The following is a 26007-nucleotide window of genomic DNA, read 5'->3' as shown; positions in this document are numbered from 1 at the left end:
AATCTGAAAAAAAAAAAAACCTAAGGGAATAAGAGTATTTCTCCCAATTCCTTGCTTATATTAGCATTGACTTTAAAGTCCTCAGTAACATCTCTCTGCTACTTCTCTGCCCCATCATTTAGCTACCTGTCTACCTTGTCTTCCTCCTTGTAATGGGCAGTCATCACAAAGCACATTTTTTCTTAGGTAACCTGAGTTCGAAAAATAAAATAAAATAAAATAAAAAAGCCTTTCTCATGTTGCCCTTGTTTTCAAGGTCCTTTGTTCGGGCGCTAACTGACCCATCCTTTGGGCTAGTCAAAATTGTTGTATGAGATTTATATTTACTAATAAATATCTTTAGTAAAGCTTGCTGTTAATCCTAACCAGCTGTATAACCAAATCACCACACATAGACTAGTTTTATTTAGTTAACCTAGAACACAATGCTGGGCAATAATTACTCCCTCCTAAATCTCCAAGCCCTCATAGTTTCCTAACACTTAGATTTTAGTTATACTTGCATTTTGTGAAATATTATGTCCATCCATCTTTACATAGTTCCATGTTCTGTCCTTCAGCTCTTTCTCCAAGCTCTCTAGCCCATCTACCACTAATTTACTGTCCTCTGGCTACTCCCTTTGCACAACATGTTTTGGTGGTTAATTGTTTAATTTTGGCCTGTTTATCACAATGCAATATCTGAAACCAGAGACCTGAGGGAGAAATAATCATTTCAATGAACAAAGTTAAGGTGTATACATTTCAAATGAACATTATAACAAGAGAAAAGAGTCCACCTGAAAGGGGGAGTGGTAATAGAGGGAAAGAGACAAAAAGAATGGAGACAAGACAGATTCCTGATCAAGTCTCAGTTTAATTAATGAGAAAAGAACACTCTTATAAAGCAAAGGGCACAAGCAAAAATTTTATCACAGTAACAAAACTTCTGTGGGACCTGGCAAGGCATCCAGGAATTCACTCAAGTTTACACACAGTTTGTGGTCTGGTTCCCAAGGTTCCAGGAAACTTGCTATCTACTTCTCAGACTCAGAACACCCAGCTTGCAGGGACCACCAAGGAAAGTTTCTGAGATATACAACTTAGATAAAAGCCACATCTGCCATGGACAGGAGGCAGAAATCCAATTAACAGATTTTTTTCTCATAAACCAGACAATTCCTGGGACTGGTTTGGCTAAAAAAGAGAAATAGTGTAAAAGGAGAAATGAGGGGAAATGGTGCTGTTCCACAATAATATTGCCAAACATCTATGAGCAGGGTTGCCTTGGCTGACCTGTCTGGATAGGCAGCTGTGGCCTACACAGTGGTCAGTGTCAAACTCTCCTTGTCCTGGTGTTTATATTTAAAATTGGGCCTTCAGGACAGTGAAATGCGTCCTTGTTATATGCATAGGAAACTAGAGCAGCTGTGTTAACTGCTGTGGTCCTACAGACAAACCCTCTAAACATAGTGCTAGTGTCAGGACTATGCTCAGAGATGCCACCTAAGCTCACAGTGTCTGATGTAGCTGGGTAAACACTAATTCATGGCTAGGAATCTCTACTGCATAATGAGTTCCTGGAAAGCATGCCTTACAAAGTCAAACTCTTCTCTCCTTTAGCAGAATCTTTCTCCATGTTAAAAGTAATTGTAAAAGTTCCCAACGTGTTATTTTTCTATTTTTTTGGGAATTTGATATAATATACATTACACTCCTTTTCCATTGCTCCCAGATTCAAATTCCTACCCATGTGCCACCCTAAATTTTTTTCTTCAAAATATATAAACTGAAGTATGTGTTGTTTCATCTAAGCATTGGCACATGATCAGAGTCTCAGTGCCAAGTCTCTTAAAGATAATAGAGTTCATCCTTGGAGCATGCTGGCACCACCACCAAGAAGAAGACATCAGACCTGAAGAGGTCTATATTTCATCATCTTGATCACAGTTTTTCTTATGTATTTATTTATTACGATTTGTTCACATTGTATCTTCTCTGCTGCCCCCTTCCTCTTTTTCTTCCAGTCCCATCCACCCTCCTTCTTCTACAACTATGCCCTTTCTCTACTTCCATGTTAGGGGATGTCCTCATCCTCCTTCTATCTGACCCTTGCTTACCAGGTCTCATCAAGCCTGGCTCCATCATCTTCCTCTGTGTCCTGATTCTTCAGGCATTGTTTTCCTCATATCCTTAATTCCTGCTACTTAGGACATTCTACCTGCCTCCTCTCCTGCACCTTTCCAGAGCTCTGAGGTGAGGGAAAATTTCATTGGGAAATCCTGGTTAGAGCTGGGTGTTTTAAGATTACTATTCATATTATAGGACTGTGGATTTCTGTATGCCATCCCATTTGCTGCAGAATAAAGCCTCTGTGTGGATACAAGAACACAACACTGATCTATCAGATGAGGACACACAGCAACATATTTTAATAACAACAGCCTAGGTTCCTTGAAAATTTCCATAGGATGCCCTGGCCCAACAACCCAATTAAGGGAAACACAATCTCCATGGTGGAAGACTGATTTGTTCAAAATAGTTGGCCTTTTGGAACTTTTCTCCACACTGTTAAGAGACCTCCTAATAAGGAAATACATACCATATTTGTTTTTCTGCATTTTAGTTACTTCAATCAGGATGATTTTTCCTAGTTCCAACCATTTGCCTGAAAATATCATGATGTCAATTTCTTATCTGAATAATACTCTGATATGGATATTGTCCTCATTTTCCCTGAAGGAGATTGTCATTCTTGTGCATTAGAACTTGGAAATTGCTGGGACTTTAATCATTGTATTGAATGAAAAACTAACAGGATAACTGTTATTTTAGCCTAGAATTTACTCCATCTTCTTTCACTTCCTGGTGATTTGAATTGCAAATCACCTTGAAGCTCATCTATTTACATGATTAGTCCTCAGTGAGGAAAGGTCTGGGAAGGAATAGGTGTATGGCCTTGTTACATATTATAATTCCTTTTGTTTCCCTGATTTCTTTTTCAGCCCTTTTGTCTTTTGTATATAGGAGGGCTACTCATTTTTTTGAGTTAATTTTGTATTCACTCACTATGTAGGAGTTTCCTGGTTAATTTTTTTGGGGTCACTCAAGTATACTATCATATCATTTGCAAATAGTGAAACTTTGACTTCTTCATTTCATATTTCTATTCCATTGATCTTCAATTGATTTATTTTTCTAGCAAGGACTTCCAGAGCTATGTTTAAGAGATATAAAGAGAGTGGGCAGTCTGGCCTTTTCCGTGATTTCAGTGGTATTGCTTTTTCTCCATTTAGTATGATGTTGGCTATAGGCTTGCTGCATATTGACTTTACTATATTTAGATATATGCCTTGTATTCCTGATCTCCCCAATACTTTAAACCTGAATGGAGTTTGGATTTTGTCAAAGCTTTTTCAGCATCTAAGGAGATTATCAAGTTTTGTTTTTTGTTTTTTTTTTTCTTTCAGTTTTAATATGGTGGATCACGTTGATGGATTTACATATATTGAACCACCCCTGCATACCTGGGATGAAACCTACTTGTTCATAGTGGATGATATCTTTGATGTGTTCTTGTATTTGGTCAAAAGCATCAAGAACCTTGATGTGACCCTAACCAAGCAAGTCAAAGACTTGTATGAAAAAAAAAATACAAGTCTCTGAAGAAAGAATTAGAAGAATATATTAGAAGGTAGAAAGATCTCCCATGATCATGGCTTGGCAGGATTAACATAGTAAAAATGGCCATCTTACCAAAAGCAAACTACAGATTCAATGAAATTCCCATCAAATTATCAACAGAAATATTTACAGACTTTAAATAAACATTCTCAACTTCATACGCAGCTACTCATGATAAGATGTGATAGACTACAATCAGACTAAGATGAGAAGGAAGGAGACGAAGAACTCCTCTATCAGTATACTTGAGGAGGGGCATGTGTGGAGAAGGGGGAGGGAAGGTGTCATTGAGAGGGGATTAGGGTTTTGGGGTATACAAAGTGAATAAAGTATAATTAATAAAAATTAAAATAAATATATAATTCCTTTTGGATTTATATTATAGGAGAGGAAATGTCTGGGAATGACCATGTTAGATAATATAATTCATGTTGGAGTTATATTATAGGAGGGTGTGCTTTGAAGTTGATATGCTAATGAAAGTGACCACACAGAATGGTGTCTCTGTCTCTCAGGCTCTGTCACTTTACATGACTGTTTCTGTTAATCTTGGTCTCTTTATCTCTGAATCTGTCTCTCTAGCTCTCTCTCTATCTCTTTCAGGCTCCTGCTCTCTTCCTGCCACTTGTGGTTCAGTATGAAATGCTCTCAGTTTTGGTGAAGGACTGCAATAAGATGAGTTTTTGCTGACATGCCATCATGGATAGTCTCTAAATATATAAGCAATGTCCAAATTAAACACATTTTTCCAAAGATTTGCCTTGGTCAATGAGCATTTTAATTGAAAATAATTCAATGACTGCGGTCATACCTGTGCATTTAACAAATAATAATGGAATCTGTGATAATGTGTAACTCACAAGTCAAGGACAAATAACTTTATTAATGACCACTTGAAAGAAATATGTGGTGATTGCTTTGGCATCACATATACTAAAATTGGAATGATACAGAGAGTATTAGCATGGCCTCTCCACTAGATGACACACAAATTCATGAAAAGTTCGCAATTTTTTTTGAGAAATTAATAAAATATAATTGGAGGAAATTGTGGAGAGAAAGAACTTAGGGAAGAAAACAGGAACTACAGAAGTAACCATAAACAATAGACTACAAGGGATGGAAACAAGAATCTCAGGTATGGAAGATACTATGGCAGAAATCAATGAAATTGTCAAAGAAAATGTTAAATCTAAAATTTCCTGACACAGACGTCCAAGAAATTCAAGACAACATTAAAAGACAAAACCTAAGAATAATAGAAATAGAAGAAAAAGAAGATTTCCTCCTCCAATGCCCAGATATATTTTCAACAAAATCATAGAAGAAACTTTCCCCAACTTAAAGGAGAGGCCAATAAGAATACAAGACATTTACAGAACACCTTATAAATTAGTCCAGAAATAAAAATATTCCATCACATAATAATGAAAACAGTAAGTATACAGAAGAAAAGAAACACTAAAAACTGTAAGGGAAAAAGGTCCAATAACATACAATGGCAAACCCATCAGAATCATACCCTAATTTCTCAACAGAGACTATGAAAGCCAGAAGGGCCTGGAAGAATATCATGCATGCCCTAAGAGAACAGATATATCAGCCCAGGCTATTATACCCAGTAAAACTCTCAGTCATCATAAATAGAAGGAAAAAAAAAGGAAAAATATTCAATGACAAAAACAAATTTCAACAATATCTACACACAAATACAGTGTTACAGAAGACACTAGAAGGAAAAATTGAACCCAAGAAAACTAGCTACTTTCAAGGAAAGACAGGAAATAATTAACCTCATTACAGTAAAACAAAAAGCAACCAAGCACACAAACTTACTACCAGAGCCAACATCTAAATCAAAGGATCTAACAGCCACTGGTAGTCTCCCTCAACATCAATGGACTCAACTCTCCAAAACAAAACAAAACAAAACAAAAAAAACACAGACAAACATAATGGTGTTTAAACAAGACACAGCAATGTGTTGCATACAAGAAACATACCTAAGTCACAAAGATAGACATTACCTGAGAGTAAAGAACTAGAAGATGGCTTTCCAAGCAAATGGACGCAAGAAGCAAGAAAGAGTAGCCATTCTAATATCTGATAAAATAGACTTTCAACCAAAATTAATCAAAAGAGATGGGGAAGGACACTTCATACTCATCAAGGGAAAATTCCACCAGGAAGACATCACAATCCTGAACATCTATGCCCCAAATACAAGAGCAATAAAATTTGTTAGAGAAAAATTGATAAAATTTAAACCACACATAGATCCCCACACAGTAATAGTGGGAGACTTCAATATCCCACTCTAAACAAAGGACAGGTCAACAAAATAGAAATTAAACAAGAAACAATGTTTCTACCAGATGTCATGAATCAACTGGACCTAACAGACATTACAGAACCTTACAACCAAACATAAGAGAATTTACATTCTTTTCAGGATCTCATGGAACCTTCTCCAAAATAGATAATATGGGTCATCACAAAGCAAATCTCAATAGATACAACAAAATTGAAATACTCCCTTGTATCTTACCTGATCACCATGGAATAAAAGTAGACCTCAACATCAAAAGAATTAGCAAAAGACCTATACACACATGGAAACTGAACAAGTTGCTACTAAATGAAACCTGGGTCAGGGAACAAATACAGAAAGAAATTAAAGTCTTCCTAGACTTCAATGAAAATGAAGGCACAACATACCCAAGCTTATGGGACACAATGAAAGAAGTGCTAATAGGATATTTCACAGCACTAAGTGCATTCAAGTAGAAATTTGAGACATCTCATTCAAGCAACTTAATAGCTCACCAAAACAAACAAACAAACAAACAAACAAACAAACAAAAACATAGAAAATAAAGAAGCAGACAAGTCAGAAAAGAATAGACAGCAGGAAATAATCAAAACACAGGGATGAAATCAATCAATTAGAAACAAATAAAACAATTCAAAGAATCAGTGAAACCAAGCGTTGGTTCTTTGACAAAATCAACAAGATAGAAAAACCTTTAATCAAACTAACTAAAAGGCAGAGAGACACCATCCAAATCAACAAAATCAGAAATGAAAAGGGGGACATAACTACAGACACTGAGGAAACCCAAGCAATCATTAGGACTTACTTCAAAAGTCTATAAGCCACAAAATTTGAAAATCTAAAAGAAATGGAGAATTTTCTTAATCGATTCCACTTAACAAAGCTGAATCAAGACCAGGTAAATCAATTAAATAGTCCCATATCCCCTAAGAAAATAGAAGTGGTGAACAAAAGTCTTCCATCCCTAAAAAGCCTATGACCATATGGTTCCAACACAGAATGCTACCTGATCATCAAAGAAGACCTAACTCCAATTCTCTTCAAACTAATCCACAAAATAGAAACAGATCATACTCATTCTATTAAGCCACAATCACCTTGGAACCTAAATCTCACAAAGACCCAACAAAGAAAGAGAATTTCAGGCCAATCTAGCTTATGAACATTGATGCAAAACATGCAACAACATACTTGCAAACCGAAACAAGAACAAATCAAAGCTATCATCCATTATGACCAACTAGGCTTCATCCCATATGTAGGGGTGGTTCAATACATGGAAATCCATCAATGTGATCCACCATATTAAAAAAACAATGAGAGGAAAAAAACATGATTATCTCTTTAGATGCTGAAGAAGCATATGACAAAATTGAACATACATTTGTTTAAAGTAATGGAGAGATCAGGGATACAAGACACATATCTAAACATAGTAAAGGCAATATAAAGCATGCCTACAGCCCACATCAAAATAAATGTAGAAAAGCTTAAAGCAATCCCACTGAAATCAGGGACAAAGCATGGTTGCCCACTCTCTCCATATCTCTTCAACATCTTTTCTGGAAGTGCTTGCTAGAGCAATAAGACAATTGAAGCAAATCAATTGGATACAAATTGTAAAGGAAGATGTCAAAGTATCACTATTTGCAGTTGATATGATAGTATACCTGATTTACCCCAAAAATTCTCCTAGGAATTCCTATATCTGAATTACTCCTTCAACAAAGTGGCAGGATACAAAATTAATTCAAAAAATAAGTAGTTTTTCTGTGTACAAAGGACAAAATGGCTGAGAAAGAAATTAGGGAAACAAAACCAAAAGCCAAAAGACAAAGTAACCCCAACTAAGCAAGTCAAAGGCTTGTATGTAAAAAAATTCAGTACTCTGAAGAAAGAATTACAAGAAGATATCAGAAGATGGAAATATTTCTTATGCTCATGGCTTGGCAGGATTAACATTGTAAAAATGACCATTTTATCAAAAACAATCTAAAGAGTAAATGCAATTCCCATTAAATTAAGAACAAAATTATTTGCAAAAGAATTGAAAGAAAATTCTAAATTTCACATCGAAAGAAAAAAAAAAGAAACCCAGGATTGCTAAAACAATGTGCAACAATAAAAGTTCTTCTGGAGATTTCTCCATCCCTGATCTCAAGCTGCAAGATAGAGCAACCGTAATAAAAACCATAGAAAGTGAATGGTGGATCAATGGAACCAAAAAGAAGACCCAGAAATAAACCCATACACTTATGGACACTTGAGTTTTGACATAGATTCCAAAACTATACAATGGGAATAAAAAGATAGCATATTCAACAAATGGTGCTGGTCTAACTGCATGTCTGCATGCATAAAAATAGAGCTGTTTTTTTTAAGGTCTCTCTGTGCATACTATCGGACTGTGGATCTCTCTATGCAATCACATTTGATGCAGATGAAAACATCTCTGTGGATCTAAGAACATGGCAATGATGAATCAGTTGAGGGCAGAGAGAAACATATTTTAATAACAACAGCCTGGGTTGTTTGAAAATTTCCATAGGATACTTTGGCCCAAGAAGTCAATTCACTGCCACCCAATTCCTCTAGTGGAAGAGTGTTTGTTCACAATAGATGGTCTATTGGAACTTTATCTCCTACTATTAGGAGACCTAGTAATAAATCAATACATACCTTCTTTCTCTGTCTTCATTTTAGTTACTTCACCCAGAATGATTTTCCTGGTTCGATCCCTTTGCCAATAAATATGATGATGTCATTTTCTTAGCTGAATAATATTCTGTTTATGGAAATATTCCACATTTTCCTGAAGAAGATTATCAGTCCTTTTCTTTAGAACTTTGTAGGTGCTGGGACTTTAATCATTGTACTGAATTACAAACTGTCAGGATAACTAAGTTCTTTTAGCCTAGAAATACCTCCATCTTCATCCACTTCTTGGTAATTTGAGTTGCAATGTCCCCTTGAAGCTCATCTATTTATATGTGGAGTTCCCATGGAGGAATTGTCTAGGAAGTGTTAGAAGATATGGACATGTGAGATAATATAATCCCTATTGGAGTTATATTGTAGGAGGGTGTGCTTTGAGGATGATACCCCAATTGAAGTGACCAGACAGAATGGAGTCTCTGTCTCTAGGTCTCTGTCAATTTATGTCTTTTTTCTGGCAGTTTTCCTCTCTATTTAAGAATCTTTTTCTCTAGCTTTTTCTCTCTCTGTCTGCCTGTTGTGGTTAAGTATGAAAAGCTTTCAGTTCTGCTGAAGGACTACAAGAAGATGACTGCTTGGTGACATGACATCCTGGAAGGTCTCTGTGAAAATATAAACAAGATCTCAAGAATATACATTTTGTTCAAAGATTTGTCTTGGTCAGGAAATTTTTCCCAATAAGTAATTCACTGACTGAGGACATATCTGTGCATTTAACAAATATAATATAATCTGTGATAATTTGAAAGTCACATGTCAAGGACACATGAATTATTAATGGACACATGGAAGAAATATGTGACAACTTCACTGAATTAAGATTCTTGGACACAGGAATTGACTTCTCTGGTTTGTGTGCCTTCAGCTGTTCAGAATTTGGCATGTAAGGCAGCTCCTCTCAAGCAGGCCTTTTAATAACTGGCTCCTGAAATTCTTATTGGCTTTCACCTATTTCATGACATAGTTCTCCCTCTCAGCCAATCAGCACTGTAGAGAATCTTGAGGTTTCCAAGGAGATAAATACAAACTTTTTCCAGTGTCCAGTACCTCTGATCCTGTGCACATGTGCTTTTTCTTGTATAACTCAACAGTCTTTATCTCATCCCTTTATCTAGATCCTACAACTTTATTCCTGTTTACCTCTGTGACAATGTCAGGTAGGAAATGAATCTTTAATGTTTATTGAATTGGATAGCATCCTAAATAAGGAAGCTTTGAAATGGTGTGGAATTAGTGGGAATGTACTGAATGACAAGGAAGTCTTCTACTGTAGTCTTGGTTCTGAAATTTCTTAGGTTGTGACTTAGAACTGAACAGTTACTCACATACTCACTAAATGAACCTTCACAATCTTATTGATATAATATGCAGACTGGGACTAGGATTACTTGGGGTATTGCGTCTTCAAGCATAGCAAAAAAAGAAGGAAACCAGAGAATTCCTAGGACTGGATTGCATGAAACCAAGAAAGATCAATGAGTGTAAAAGAAGAATTGAGGGTGAGATATTTTTTGACAGCTGGTGCTAACACACTAATGTTGCCAATGCTCTATGAGCAGGGTTACTTTGACTGATCTGGCTTGATCAACAGCTGTGTCCTAAACAATGGTCATTTAGGAACCCTCATGGTAATAGAGTTTACAGTTAAACCTGGGCCTTCGAAAAAGTGAAATGAGTCTGTGTTATATCCCTAGGACACAAGAGCAGCTGTATCCTCCAGACAAACCCTTTAAAGTTAGTGTTAGTGCCAGGACTGCTTGTAAAGAGTTATCACCTTTGCCCAAGGGGTCTGGAAGATGGGTAACCACTAGTTAATGGGTAGGATTCTCTGCTACATAATGAGTTCTTGGAAAGAATGTACTACATAGTCAAACTCTGCCCTACTTTAGCAGAATCTTTTCTCCATGTTAAAAGTCATTCATAAAAGTTGTCAACATATTATTTTTATTGATTATGTGGGAATTTCATTTAACTTACCTTACACATCTTTTCCATTGCTCCAAAGTTCAAATTCCTACCCATGTGCCACACCAAATATTTTTTTCTTTAAATACATTAATTAAAGTATGTGTAATTGATATATTCACTGGAACATGATCAGAGACTCAGTGCCAAGTCCCTTATATAAAACTAATTTTATTCTTGCTTTGGCACCACCAAGAAGAAGCTATCAGTCCTGAAAAGCTCTATACTTTATCACCTTGATGACAATTTTTGTATGTATTTATTCATTATGATTTGTTCACTTTGTATACTTTCTGATGCCCAGTCCCTCTACTCCTTCCACCCTTCTTCTCTACCTGCTTACCCTTTCTATATTTCCTTGATAAGTTATATCCTCCTCACCCTTGTACCTGACCCTAGCTTATCAGGTCTCACCAAGGCTGTGGGCATCATCTTCCTCTACAGCCTGATTCTAAGAGCATTGTTTTCCTTGTGTCCTCAATTCTCTCTACTTTGGAAACACTTCCATCCTCCTCTCCTTCAGGCTCCTGAGAGTTCTGAGGGGATGGAGAATTCCACAGGGAAATTCCATTTAGAACTGTTTTATTTATTATTTTTTTTATATCTCTGCATAATATCGGGATGTGGTTCTATGTATGTAATCCCATTGATGCAAAGGAAGCATCCCTGTATCTAAGAACAAGGCACTGATCTATCAGTTGAGGACAGAGAGAAACATTTTAATAACAACAGCCTGGTTTGCTTGAAAATTTCTGTGGGATGCCCTGGCCCAACAACTCAATTAACTGCCATCCAATCTCCCTATTTTTAGACTGGTACTTTCTGTGGAGAGCCGAGACTCAGATGCTACTGGGTAGCGCTGACATCTCGCCCTCAAAACTTAAACCTCCAGGGTGCATGCGTAGATGCGTATACACGCTAAAGATTGCGTAAGCACGCTAAGAATTGCGTAGGCATGCCGGTAAGAGTGAGCAGCCAATCAGGGTATTGACACGTCACTCAGGTGGACCCGGGCTTATATAAACAGCGCTACTCCGGGGCCCGCCCTCTCCTTCGATCTCTTCCTTCCCCGTTTCCCCGCCCGGGGCCGCGGCCCTCGGGAAGCCGCCCGCGCCCACGAGGTGGCCGGGCGGCCTCTCTCTCCCCTCTTCATCGCGTGACTAATAAAGTTTACTGCGGAAGGATTCCTGTGGTCGCGTGCGTTTCTGCCGGCGAAACATTCACGCGGCGGCTCCCAACATCTGGTGCCGAAACCCCGGAACATTGCTGGGTAAGGAGGGCCCCCTTTAGCGGGGAGGAATTCAGAACCGCAACATTAAGGTTTGTCCTGAAAGACATGTTCGATCTCGACTTATCCCGTTTCTCATTTCGGCTAGCGGAAGCCCTTATGGCCTTCTCTGCTGTGATAGCCGCCATAGCTTTCCTTTTTTTGGTCTCGTGCAAATTCAAGGACTGCCTCGGGAGAAAGAGGAGTAACAGAAGGTTAAGGATAGGGGGGTTGCAAGACAACATGCCAGAATCAGGACGTGAGATGAGGTTAAGGGTCCCAATGGATAGAGATAGGGACGTCTCTAAGAAAAAAGGCCCTTCTGTGGACGTTAAAGCCACGGAAGAGAGAGGTCAGGGAAAGGACGCCCTGGTAATAAGAGGTAAAAGAAAAAGAAAAAACCCAATAAAAAGGCCTCTTTATCCAATAAGATTAAAATTCCCGCTAAATGCCTGGGCGCAGCCATCTTGGCTTTCATCAGAGGCTTCCACGTGGCTGGCAACTGGGCGCAGCCATCTTGGCTTTGGGAAAAATGGGCGGGACCTTGGGTATGTCAGCGGTCCCCACGTGGCCGGCGCCATCTTTGATTCAGGCTAGGAGGCCCCTGCCTCCCATGTGCTCTCCATATAATTCATTTAAAAGACTGGTGATTGTTCATTACAAAATGTTTTTATGCTCTTTAAAAAAAAAAAAAAAATTCTAGCTAATAGGTTTGATATGGCTAAAATAATTTTTACAGTTTAAAATTGTTCTGTTAAGCAGTTAATTTTAAAGCTTGTTTAATCATTAAAGAATTTTGGTTGTGGGGGATTATAGATGCTCCACAGTGTTTACTGTATCAGCAACACCTAGTGGCTGTACTTGGTGTTGTCAGTCGCAGCCTGCTAATGCTAACACATGGCCTGCCGCCATAATGGTTCAGCAATTAAAGACACATAAAGCTGTAGTTTGGCTGCCATGTTTGTTTAGGGTTTCCAGCTAAGTTTAGGGTTTCCAGCTGAGTTCAGTTACACGTGGCCAGCCACCATACTGGTCCGGAGATAAAGAGGGTAAAGCTATGAGTTTGCCACCATTCTGTTCAGGTACTGTTCAATTTTATTTAAAGATTCCTTCTGCTAAATTAAAGCCCCTATTTGATATTTTGGAAGGGGATGTTCATATTTCTTCACCCAGAGCCTTAACACCGGCTACAAGCCACGCTCTGCGAGTGGTAAAAAATGCTTTACAGGATGCCCAATTAAAACGTGTAGATAAAACTAAGGCCTTTGACCTGTGTGTCATTAAAACTAAACATTTGCCAACTGCTCTATTATGGCAAGGTGGGCCCTTAGTGTGGGTTCATCCCAATGCCTCTCCTACAAAAATTATTGAATGGTATCCGGGTGCAGTCGCTCAACTCGCACTTCGTGGGTTAAAAACAGCCATTACATACTTTGGGAAGGAGCCAAAGTCTTTAATAGTGCCTTATACGGCTCACCAAGTTCAGGTATTAACTGCTACCTCTGATATTTGGGGGGTGCTGGTTACCTCTTTTAGTGGTTCAATTGATAATCATTACCCAAAACATCCTATTTTGCAATTTGCCTTAACTCAGGAGGTAGTCTTCCCGCATGTAACGTCCCAAAAGCCACTTCGGGATGGACTGGTAGTCTATACAGATGGGTCAAAAACAGGAATAGGAGCTTATGTGGTTAATAATAAAGTTATTTCTAAGCAATATCATGAGACCTCGCCTCAAATTGTGGAATGTTTAGTGGTGTTAGAAGTTTTAAAAAAATTTCCAGGTCCCTTAAATATTGTTTCTGATTCTAGTTATGTGGTAAATGCAACCAAAATCTTAGAGGCTGCTGGATTAATTAAAGCGTCTAGCAAGCTTGCAAAAATTTTTCAAAAGATTCAGTTTGCCTTAATTACCAGAAGATACCCTGTTTTTATTACACACATCAGGGCTCATTCCGGTCTTCCGGGGCCCATGTCCCGTGGAAACGACCTGGCAGATCGAGCCACAAAGATGATTGCATTTGCCCTCCTTTCAAATTTAGAATTGGCTAAGGAGTTTCATAAAAGATTTCATGTTACAGCTGAGACATTGCGTAATCGATTTAACATAACTAGAAAGGAAGCTAGAGATATTGTTACCCAATGTCAAAATTGCTGTCAGTTCTTACCTGTGCCTCATGTTGGGATTAATCCCAGAGGAATCTGTCCACTACAAGTGTGGCAGATGGATGTCACCCACATTTCATTTTTTGGTAAACTTCAATACTTGCATGTTTCTGTTGATACTTGCTCTGGAGTTATGTTTGCTTCTCCCCTGACTGGAGAAAAGGCAGCCCATGTTATTCAACATTGCCTGGAGGCATAGAGTGCCTGGGGAAAGCCCAAAATTCTAAAAACTGACAATGGGCCAGCCTATACTTCTCAAAAATTTAAACAGTTTTGTCATCAGATGGAAATAACCCATCTCACAGGGCTCCCCTACAACCCCCAAAGCCAGGGCATCATTGAACGTGCTCACCGCACCCTAAAATCCTATTTAATAAAACAAAGGGGAGGAGTCCAGGAGGCTCTGCCCTCAGTGCCACGAGTGACGGTTTCACTGGCACTCTTCACTCTCAATTTTTTAAATTTGGACAGTCAAGGCCATTCGGCTGCTGATCGCCACTGTTCAGGGCCTAACAGGCCCAAGGAGATGATTATATGAAAGGATGTCTTAACTAGACAGTGGAAAGGCCCGGATCCTATTTTAATAAGATCCAGGGGAGCTGTCTGTGTTTTTCCACAGGAAGAAAACAATCCATTCTGGGTACCGGAGCGCCTCACGCGAAAGCTCGTGACAGCTAAAGATGATCTTCCAACAGACACACCTGCTACTGCTGAAAGAATCAAGGACAGCGAGGAGGACCACTAATTCTACTCGAGTGGATTCATTGCCCACAGACTGGCTTTACCCTGGGTTTCTTCTGCCTTTTCTTACTTCAGATTGGGTGGGGGTCGGAATGTTTGGTGTAGCATTGTGTCGTGGCTTAGTGTTTTTTACTCTGGTTGTTCTGCAAACTCTATACCCAAAACAAACGTGACTAGGTCGCAATCGCGCAAGCACTAGCACCCTTGGAACAAGGATCGTCTCCCAAAAATTTGGTTATCCATGTTAAAAAATTAAAACAGACTGTGACACTCAGTCGATGCACCTCAGGGGTTTCACCCATTGCACTGAGTCGATGAGTGATCCAGGTTAATGTTGCCTTTGCCTAAACGGTTATGGTACCTAGACAGGAGGGTGACAGCTCTTGCACTCCCTGGAATTTTATTCCATTGCACGGGAATGAGTGTCACCTCCTTTCTGAGATGTGGTACCTAGACCGGAGGGTGACAGCTCTTGCACTCCCTGGAATTTTATTCCATTGCACGGGAATGAGTGTCACCTCCTTTTAAAAATCTTCTCCCCTAGCCCCTGCACCCAGAGGACTTGTTTCCATTGCACCTGGTGGGGTAAGGGAGTAATCTAAAGCTTTTGATCGCTTACTCCCCAAAGAAGGAGTTTGCTTGATCGAGCTTAGGGCCCTCTTGTACCGTGCTTATAGGCTTTTAGGCAGTTTTCATTTATTTATAACAAAAAGGGAGATGTGGAGAGCCGAGACTCAGATGCTACTGGGTAGCGCTGACATCTCGCCCTCAAAACTTAAACCTCCAGGGTGCATGCGTAGATGCGTATACACGCTAAAGATTGCGTAAGCACACTAAGAATTGCGTAGGCATGCCGGTAAGAGTGAGCAGCCAATCAGGGTATTGACACGTCACTCAGGTGGACCCGGGCTTATATAAACAGCGCTACTCCGGGGCCCGCCCTCTCCTTCGATCTCTTCCTTCCCCGTTTCCCCGCCCGGGGCCGCGGCCCTCGGGAAGCCGCCCGCGCCCACGAGGTGGCCGGGCGGCCTCTCTCTCCCCTCTTCATCGCGTGACTAATAAAGTTTACTGCGGAAGGATTCCTGTGGTCGCGTGCGTTTCTGCCGGCGAAACATTCACGCAGCGGCTCCCAACAACTTTCACAAAGTTGGCCTAAAGGAACTTTATTCCCCACTATTAGGAGACCTACTAATAAGTAAATATACACCATACTTGTCTTTTTTGCATTTTAGTTACTAAACCCAGGATGATTTTTTCTGGTTCCATCCATTTGCCTGAAATTATCATGATCTCATTTTCTTAACTGAAAAATATTTTGTTATTGAAATATTCCACAATTTTCCCAAATTAAATTGTTCATCCTGTTCTTTAGACCTTGGAAGTTGCTGGGACTTTATTCATTGTATTGAATGACAAACTATCAGACAACTATGTTCATTTAGCCTTGAATTCCCATCATCTTCTTCCACTTCCTGGTGATTTGAATTGCAATGTCCCTTGAAGCTCATCTATTTATATGAGGAAATATCAGGAATAGTTATGATGTTTGGCCTTGTTAGATAAAATAATTCCTATACGAGTTACGATTTGGAGGATATGATTCGCATATGATATGTCAATGAAAGTGAACAAACAGAATAAAGTCTCTGTCTCTTTTTCTCTGTCACTTTATGTCTTCGTTTCTGTTGGTCTTGATCTCTCTATTTCTGAATTGGTCTTCCTAGCTCTTTCTCTCTTTGTCTCTACATGTCTGTATCTCTCTGTCTGCCACATGTGTTTCAGTATGAAAAGTTCTCAGTTCTGGTAAAGGAGTATATCAAGATAATTGCTTGCTGACATGAAATCCTGGATGATCTCTGTAAAACTATAAGCTAGGACCCAATTAAATGCTATCTTTTTTTCAAGGAATTGCCTTGGTCAGGGAGCTTTTTCATAGTAAGTATTTCACTGACTGAGGACATATTCGAGCATTTAATAAATAATAATGGAATCTGTGATAATGTGAGAGTCACATGTCAAGGACACATGACTTTATTAATGACCACCTCTCTGTCATGAACAATTCCACATTTGGCTAAGCCTGAGGATCTGGCTTGCTTCCATGTATGTGGACCTATCTGCATTGCCCATGTGGCATGCAGGGGTTGGCTACCCAGAGGCTATTTAAGCTGTGGGCTGGCTTTCCCCAGGGTCAGATGATTGTTCAAGGTTCCTGAATAAACTGCATTGAAAAAAAATAGTACTTGAAATAACTTTGAAAAAAAAAAGAAATATTTGACTCTTTTCCTGAATTAAGAGTCTTGAACACAGGAACTGTCATCTCCGGGTTGTATGCTTTAAGCTGCCAGGATTGAGGCATGTAGGGCTGCTCAACCTTTCTCTCAAGCAATCTGTCCACTTGGCTCCTGATACTCTTACTGGCTTTAGCCTGTTTTATGACATCATGCTACCTCTTAGTGATCCAGGCCTGAGAGGTTTCCATGGAGATTAGTAAACAAACTTTCCTGAGTGTCTAGTATCTGATTCTGTGCATACATAACGTTTCCTTGTGGAACTCAACAAACCTTTATCTCATCCCTTTAACCAGATCCCACACTTTTACTCCTATTTACCTCTGTGAAAATGTCAGATAAGAAATGAAAACTTAATGTTTATTTATTTGTACAGCATCCAAAGTAGGGAAATTTCAAAGTGATGTGGGATTAAGGGGAACCTACTGAATGACAAAGTGGTATGCTTCTGTGTTCTTGGATCTGAAATTTCCTAGGTTGTGACTTTGAACTGAGCAGTTACTCAGAAAATGTACCTTCACCTTCTCATTGATATGATATCCTGGCAGGGTCTAGATTTCCCAGGGCTATTGAGTCTTTAAGACCAGGGAAAAGAGAAGGAAAGGTGAAAATTTCTGGGACTTGTTTGGGAGAAAGTCAGGAAGATTGGTGAGTATAAAAACTGTGGGGCAATATACTATTTTACAGCTGGAGCTGTTCTACACTTGTGTTGCCAGCCCTCTATGAGTAGGGTTGCCTTGGCTGACATGGCAAGATTGGCAACTATGTCCTACTTAGTTGTCACTGAGGAACCCTATTGGTCCCTCTGGAAAGAGAAATTGATCAGTGTTATATGCCTAGGACACAAGAGCAGCTGTGTTTTCTTCTGTGGTACTCCACGCAAATACTAAATGTACTTCAGTTGCTGAACTGGGCTCCAGCTGTGAGCACAGAGACTTGCTGCATGCTCAGCTCTCTGTTACAGACAGAGCTGAGTGCCCCAGAACAAAAGAGACTGGGAGTCCCTGTCGTGAGAAAAACCAAAATGGAAGGAAACAAACAGGGACCAAATTAGGTTCTCTATTATATTCCTGAAAAGGTCCCACAGACAGGCCCAACTCAGGGACCTCCTGTGCTCCAGCCAGCCTGCTGCTACCAGGAGAGTTGTACTCACCTACCACAAATTTCCACTTTGGTACTGGGGCACAGAGCCCCAACTTCAGACCTACAGAAGCCTGGGATCACTGAGATCAACCCCCAGATATTGAACCAAGGAGCAGCCAGTTATCCTGAACAAACCACAGGACACTCAGGTTACAACAGCAGCTCACTAAATTTACATCAGAAAACCCAGAATCTGGGCAGCTATCTCCAGGGCTTCTACTGGTAAGAGGAGAGTCCTCTCTACTAACAAAGACCACAGTTACCACTAAGGGTCTGTACACCTGAGGTGAGCTGTAGCAACTCCTGAAAAACACTGGCCATACAGTGACCATACCCAAAAAGCTGAGGAGGCTTCCTTCAGGAAAAACCATCTTCCTGCCAAAGGGATTCTCTCCACCACAGGATACCAGGAACCACCAGAAGCTAACACCCAACACCTAAGATAGCAAAATGTGTATAGGCCAGTGTCAAAGCTCAACCAACAAATGACAGAGCAATATGGCATCTCCAGAAACCAGTTATCCAGGGGCAAGTAGCCCTGGACACCCCAGCATCATTAAAATTCAAGAAGAAGACCTAACATCTATCCTCATGAAGAGGATGACAGAGGAAAAAAATGCATAAAAACCTAGAGGAAGATAAACTTAAACAGATTATGGCCAATCATAAAAAAATACAAGAAGATAAAGTCAAACAGATTATGGCCATCCCTAAAGAAATAGAGGAAGATAAAAAACAAACAAGTTATGACCATCAGTAAAGGAATTGAAGGATATAAATAAGAACATATTATCACCATCCATAAAGAAATACAGTTACTCAACAATGTTGTTAGCAGCCTTATTTGTAATAGCCAGAATCTGGAGACAGCCCAGATCCTCCTCAGTGGAGGAATGGATGCACAAATTGTGGTATATCTACACAACGGAATATTACTCAGCAATAAAAAACAAGGAAATCATGAAATTTGCAGGTAAATGGTAGGATCTGGAAAAGATCATCCTGAGTGAGCTATCCCAGAAGCAGAAAGATGCACACACTATATACTCATCATATAAACATATAATATAGTATAAACCTCCTAAAATCTATACACCTAAAGAAACTAATTAAGAAGGAGGACTCTTGCTAAAATGCTCAATTCCTATCCAGAAAGGCAAAGAGGCTGGCCATCAGAAGAAGGAGAAAAGAGGGAAAAGTCAGGAGCCTGACACAGATGACCTCTGAAAAGCTCTGCCCTACAGACTCTCAATGTATATGCTGAGACTTATGGGCAACCTTTGGGCAGAGTGAAGGGAATCTTAGGAAAGAAGTGGGAAACAGTAAGATCTGGAAAGGACAGGAACTCCACAAGGAGAGCAACAGAACCAAAAAATCTGAGCACAGGGATCTTTCCTGAGACTGCTATTCCAACAGAGGACTAATCAAGGAGATAACCTAAGACCCCTGCACAGATGTAGTCCATGGCAGTTCAGTATTCATTGTAATAGAGCTTCATTGTAATAGGAATAGGGACTGTCTCTGACATGAGCTGATTGGCCTGCTCTTTAATCACCTCCCCCTGAGGGGGAAGAAGCATTACCAAGACAAAAAAGAAGACAATGAAGCCATTCCTGAAGAAACCTAATTGACTAGGATCAGAAGGAAGGAAAAGAAGTCCTCCCCTATCAGTGTACTTGGAGAGGGCATGCATGCAGAGGGTGGAGGAAGGGAGGGATTGGGACAGGAGGAGGGAGAGAACCTCAGGGGGGATACAAAGTCAATAAAGTGTAATTAATAAAGAAAAAAAGAAATACAGGAAGTTGCAGTCAAACAGTTTCTGGGTTTAGAGAGGAAACACTTAAGTCACTGAAAGAAACAGAAAAAAACAAAGAATGTTCAAACAAACAGCTGAAAGAAAAGAAGGAAAAACAGCAAAATAAAGTCAGAAAGATGAGGGAAATCAACAGAACAACTCAAGATGTGAAGATATAATTGGAAGAATTAAAGAAAACACAAATTGAGTTAATTCTGGAATGAAAGAACTTAGGGAAGAAAACAGGAACTACAGAGATAAGCATAAACAATAGACTACAAGAGATGGTAAAAATAATCTCAAGTGTGGAAGATACAATGGAAGAAATCAATGTATCTGTCAAAGAAAATGTTAAATTTAAAAAAAAAATGTGACACAGACTGTCCAAGGAATTCAAGACAACATAAAAAGACAAAACCTAAGAATAACACAAATAAAGGAAAAAGAAAATCTCTCCTCTAAAGCCTAGAAAATATTTTGAACAAAGTCACTGAAGAAAATTTTTCCAACAAAGGAGAGGCCAGTAAGAATACAAGAGATCTACAGAACACCAAGTAAATTAGACCAGAAAAGAAAATCCTTCCACCACATAATAATCAAAACAGTAAGTCTGAGTGACTCCAAAAACTCTACCAGGAAACCCCTACAGTTGATAAACACCTTCAGCAAAGTGGCCAGATACAAAATTAACTAAAAAAAAAAAAAAAAAAAAAAAAAATCAGTAGCCCTCCTGTATACAGAAGACAGAAGGGCTGAGAAAGAAATTGAAAGAAATTGATGAAACAACACCCTTCACAATAGCCACAAATGACATAAAGTCCCTTGGTCTAACCCTAACCAAGCAAATCAAAGACTTGTATGAAAAAAATTTCAAGTCTCTGAAGAAAGAGTTAGAAGATAGCAGAACATGGAAAGATATCCCAAGATCATGGCTTAGCAGGATTAAAAGCAAAAATGGCCAACTTACCAAAAACAATCTACGGATTCAATGCAATTTCCATTAAATTACCAACACAAGGCTTTACAAATATTGAAAGAAAAATTTTCAACTTCATATGGAATAACATGATGCCCAGAATTGCTAAAACAATCCTCTACAATAAAATATCTTCTGGAGGTATCTCCATCACTGATCTTAAGCTGTACTATAGAGCAACAGTAATAGAAACTGAATGGTACAATCATAGAATCAGAATGGTGGATCATTGGAACTGAACAGAAGACACAGAAATGAACCCACATAATTATGGTCACCTTATTAAATTTGACAATAATGCCAAAAATATTCAATGAAAAAAAGATAGTATCTTCAACAATGGTGCTGGACTAACTGGATATGGAAAAATGCAAATAAATCTATACTCATAACCCTGTACAAAACTAAAGTCCAAGTGGATCAAAGACCTCAAACTAAAACCAGAAAAACTGAATTGGTTAGAAAAAAAAATTGGGGAAGAATCTAGAACTCATTGGTTCAGTAGACAACTTCTTGAATGGAACACCAACAGCACAGGTAAATATAAACAACCAAAGAAGTTGAAAAGCAACAAAACAAGTAATCCAATTAAAAAAATGGGGAACAGAGCTAAACATAATTCTTGATAGAGAAATATAGATTGGCAGAGAAACTCTTAAAGAAATGCTCAATGTCATAGCCATCAGGGAAATGCAAATCAAAATGACCCTGAGATTTCACCTTACACCCATCAGAATGGCCAAGATCAAAAACTCAAGTGACCACACATGCTGGAGAGGTTGTTAAGAAAGGGAAACCCTCCTCCACTGCTGGTGGGAATGTAAATTGTACAACCATTCTGGAAATCAATCTGTCACATCCTCAGACAACTAGGAACAGCGCTTCCTCAAGATCCAGCCATACCACTCCTAGGCATATATCCAAAAGAGGCTCAAGTACACAATAAGGACATTTGTTCAACCTTGTTTGTAGCAGATTTATTTATAGTAGCCAGAAGCAGGAAACAATCCAGATGTCCCTCAAATGAAGAATGGATACAGAAATTGTGGTACATCTACACAATGGAATATTACTCAGCAATGAAAAACAAAGAAATCATAAAATATGCAGGTAAAAGGTGGGAACTGGAAAGGACCATCCTGAGTGAGATGTCCCAGAAATAGAAAGAAACACTTGGTGTATACTCATTCATAAAGACATAAAATATAGGATAAACCTACTAAAATCATTACATCTAAAGAAACTAATCAAGAGTGAGGACTCTGAATGAAATGCTCAATCCCCATCCAGAAAGGCAGAGGATGGACATTAAAAGAAGTAAACAGGGAACAAGTTAGGAACCTGCTACAGAGGGTCTCTGAGAGTGTTTGCCCTGCAAACTATCAAAGCAGATGCTGAGACTTATGTCCAACTCTTGGGCAGAGTGCATGGAATCTAATGGAAGAAGTGGGAAATAGTAAGATTGTAAGAGGACAGGAACTGCACAAGGAGAGCAACAGAACCAGAAAATTTGAACACAGGGGTCTTTCCAGAGACTCCTATTCCAACAAAGTATCATGCACAGGGATAACCTAGAACCCCTGCACAGATGTAGCCCATGGCAATTCAGTGTCCATGTGGATTCCATAGTAATGGGAAGAGGGACTGCCTCTGACATAAACTGATTGGCCTGCTCTTTGATCACTTCCCCCTGAGGGGGAAACAGCCTTACAAGGCCACAGAAGATGACATTGCAGCCACTCCTGATGAGATTTGATAGACTAAGAATAGAAGAAAGGAGAGGGGGACCTCCCCTATCAGTGGAATTGGGGAGGGGAATTCCTAAAGAAGAGAGAGGGAGAGTGGGATTTGGAGGTGAGGAGCTAAGGGGAGGATACAAAGTGAATAAAGTGTAGCTAATAAAACTTTTTAAAAAAGAAGAAAAAAGTTGTCAACATATCATTTTAATTGATTTTGTGGGAATGTTATATAACATACATTACACTCCTTTTCCATTGCTTACAGGTTCAAATACCTACCCATGTGTCACACTATTTTTTTTTCTTTAAAATACATTAATTTTAGTAAGTGTTGTTCAGATACTCTTTGGAACATGATCAGAGTCTCAGGACCAAGGCCCTTAAAGAAAATTAAGTTCATCCTTGTCCCACCCTGGCACCACCACCAAGAAGAAGCCATCAGTCCTGAAGAGCTCTATACTTCATTACCTTAATCACAGTTTTCTTATGTATTTATTTATTATGACTTGTTCAATTTGTTTCCCTTCTGTGCCTACTCCCTCTTCTGTTTCCAGTCCCACCCACCCTTCTTCTTCTATCACCATGCCCTCTCTCTATTTCCCTGATAAGGAAGGTCCACCTCCAACTTCAATCTGACCCTAGTTTATTAGATATCAACAAGGCTGGCTGCATCATCTTCCTCTAAGGCCTGATTCTCAGGACATTGTTCTCCTTGTGTCCTCAATTCCCTCTACTTATGACATTCTTCATGCCTCCTCTCCTTCAGGCTTGACAGATTTCAAAGGGGAGGGAGAATTTCAAAGTGAAATCCCAGTTAGAGCTGTGAGTTAAAAGGTCTCTCTTTGCAAAGGTCTGATTGTGGGTCTCTATATGCAATCCCATTTGATGCAGAAGGAAGCATTAGTTTGGATTCAAGAACATGACACTGATCTATCATTAGAGGGAAGAGAACAACATATCTTAATAACCGCCTGGGTTACTTGAAACTTTCAGTAGGATGCCCTTGCACAATAACTCAAATAATTGACACCCAATCCCCCTAGTGGAACACTGATTTCGTCACAACTGGTGGCCCATTACCACTTTATCACCCACTATTACGATCCCATGTAAGAGTGAATGTATACCATAATGTTCTTTTTCTATTTTAGTTACTTCACCCAGAATGATTTTTCTGAATCCATCCACTTGTCTGAAAATATCATGATGTCATTTTCTTAGATGAATAAAACTCCATTATGGAAATATTCCACTTTTTTCTCAAAGGAGTTCGTCAGTCCTGTTAGTTCATGGAAGTTGCTGGGACTTTAATCAGTGTATTGAATTACAAGCTAACAGGATAACTCTATTTTTTTAGCCTAGAAGTCCCTCTATTTTCTTCCACTTCATGGTGATTTGAATTGCACTCTCCTCTTGAAGCTCATCTATTTACATATGGAGTCCCCAGTAAGGAAATGTCTGGAAGGGTTGGAAGTTATGGCCTTGTTTGATAATATAATTCCAATTGGAATTACATTGTAGGAGGATGTGTAGAAATTTAATATGCCAATGAAAGTGACCTGCCATAATTGAGTCTCTGTCTCTTGGTTTGCATCACTTTATATCTTTGTTTCTGTTGGTCTTTGTCTTTGTATTTCTGAATCTGTCTCTCTAGCTCCTTCTCTTTCTGTCCTGTCAGTCTCCCTTTCTCTAACTGCAGCTTGTGGTTTACTATGAAAAGCTCTCATATCTGTTGAAGGACTACATCAAGATGACTGCTTGCTGAAATTAAATTCTGGATATTCTCTGTAAAATTATAAGCACGGATCCAATTAAACACTTTTTGTTCAGAGAGTTGCCTTGGTCAGGGAGCATTTTCACCGTAGGTAATTCACTGACTAACGACATATCTGTGCATTTAACAAATAATAATGGAATCTGTGCTATAGTGAAACTCACATGTTATGGACACATGACTTTATTAATGGTCACTTGAAAGAATTATGTGACATTTTTCCTGAACTAAGAGTCTTAGACAAAGGAACTGTCATCTCTTGGTTGTGTACTTTCAGCTGCCCAGGTTGAGGCATGCAGGGCTGCTCAAGCAGGCTGTCCACTTGGTCCTTTTAATAACTGAATCCTGAATATCTTACTGGATTTTACCTTTTACATGACATCATTCTCCCTCTGAGCCAATCAACACCTGAAAGGACCTTGAGGATTCCATGCAGATGGGTTAACAAACGTTCCTGGGTTTCAAGTATCTCTGATCCTGTGCAAATGTGACTTTTTCTTGTGAAACCCAACAAGCCTTTATCTCATCATTTTAAACACATCCCACACATCCTGTTTACTTCTGTGACAATGTCAGATAGTCAATGAAACTTTAATGTTCATTTACCTAAACAGTTTCCTAAGTAGGGAAGCTAAATTGTGATGTAGGATTAAGAGGAATGTAACAAATGACAAGGTGGTCTCCTACTGTGGTCTTGGATCTGAAATTTCCTAGGTTGTGACTTTGAACTGAGCAGTTACTGGTTTACTCAATAAATTTACCTTAACATTCTCTTTGATATAATAGGCTAGCAGGGTCTAGAGTTCCCGGTGGTATTGAGTTTTTAAGATCAGGGAAAATGGAAGGAAACCATACAATACCTGTAACTTGTTTAGCTGAAAAAGAGAAAGATTGTGTATGTAAAATGAGAACTCAGGGGCAATAAGTTATTTGATAGCTGGTGCTGTTCCACAGTAGTGTTGCCAACTCTCTATGAGCTGGATTGCCTTGGACAACCTGGCTGGATCGGCAGATGTGTCATACTCAGTGTTCAGTGAGGTCCCCTCCTAGTCCTGAGAATTCTAGTTCAAACTGGGCCTTCAGGACAGAGAAATGGGTCCATCTTATATTAGAACACAGGAGCAACAGTGTTTCTTGTCCTGTTACTCCAGACACCCACTCTAAACCTAGTCCTATTGTCAGGACTGCTTGTTCACAGCTGCCACCTGAATTCAGTGGTCTGAGGTAGCTGGGTAACCACTAATTCATGGCTAGGATTCTCTGCTACATATTGAGTTCCTGATAAGCAAATGCTGCACTCCTTTAGTGGAACTTATTCTCCATAATAAAGTCCACATAAAAGTTGTCAACATAGTATTTTTATTGATTATGTGGGAATTTCATATAACATACATTACACTCTTTTTCCATTGCTCCCAGATTCAAATTCCTACCCAT

General features: G+C 39.2%; 1 non-coding gene across 1 annotated transcript; it reads left to right on the top strand.

Moving 5' to 3' along the window:
- Positions 1-4572: 4572 nt before the first annotated feature.
- Positions 4573-4678, top strand: LOC132651837 (U6 spliceosomal RNA). Its single transcript, XR_009589397.1, has one exon. It is a non-coding gene; the product is annotated as a U6 spliceosomal RNA (small nuclear RNA).
- Positions 4679-26007: the final 21329 nt, after the last annotated feature.

Source organism: Meriones unguiculatus (genome assembly GCF_030254825.1).
Source record: "Meriones unguiculatus strain TT.TT164.6M chromosome Y unlocalized genomic scaffold, Bangor_MerUng_6.1 ChrY_unordered_Scaffold_25, whole genome shotgun sequence".
Lineage (NCBI taxonomy): Eukaryota > Metazoa > Chordata > Mammalia > Rodentia > Muridae > Meriones > Meriones unguiculatus.
Note: the sequence above shows the minus strand (reverse complement) of the source record. Positions and strands in the feature narration are given on the sequence as shown.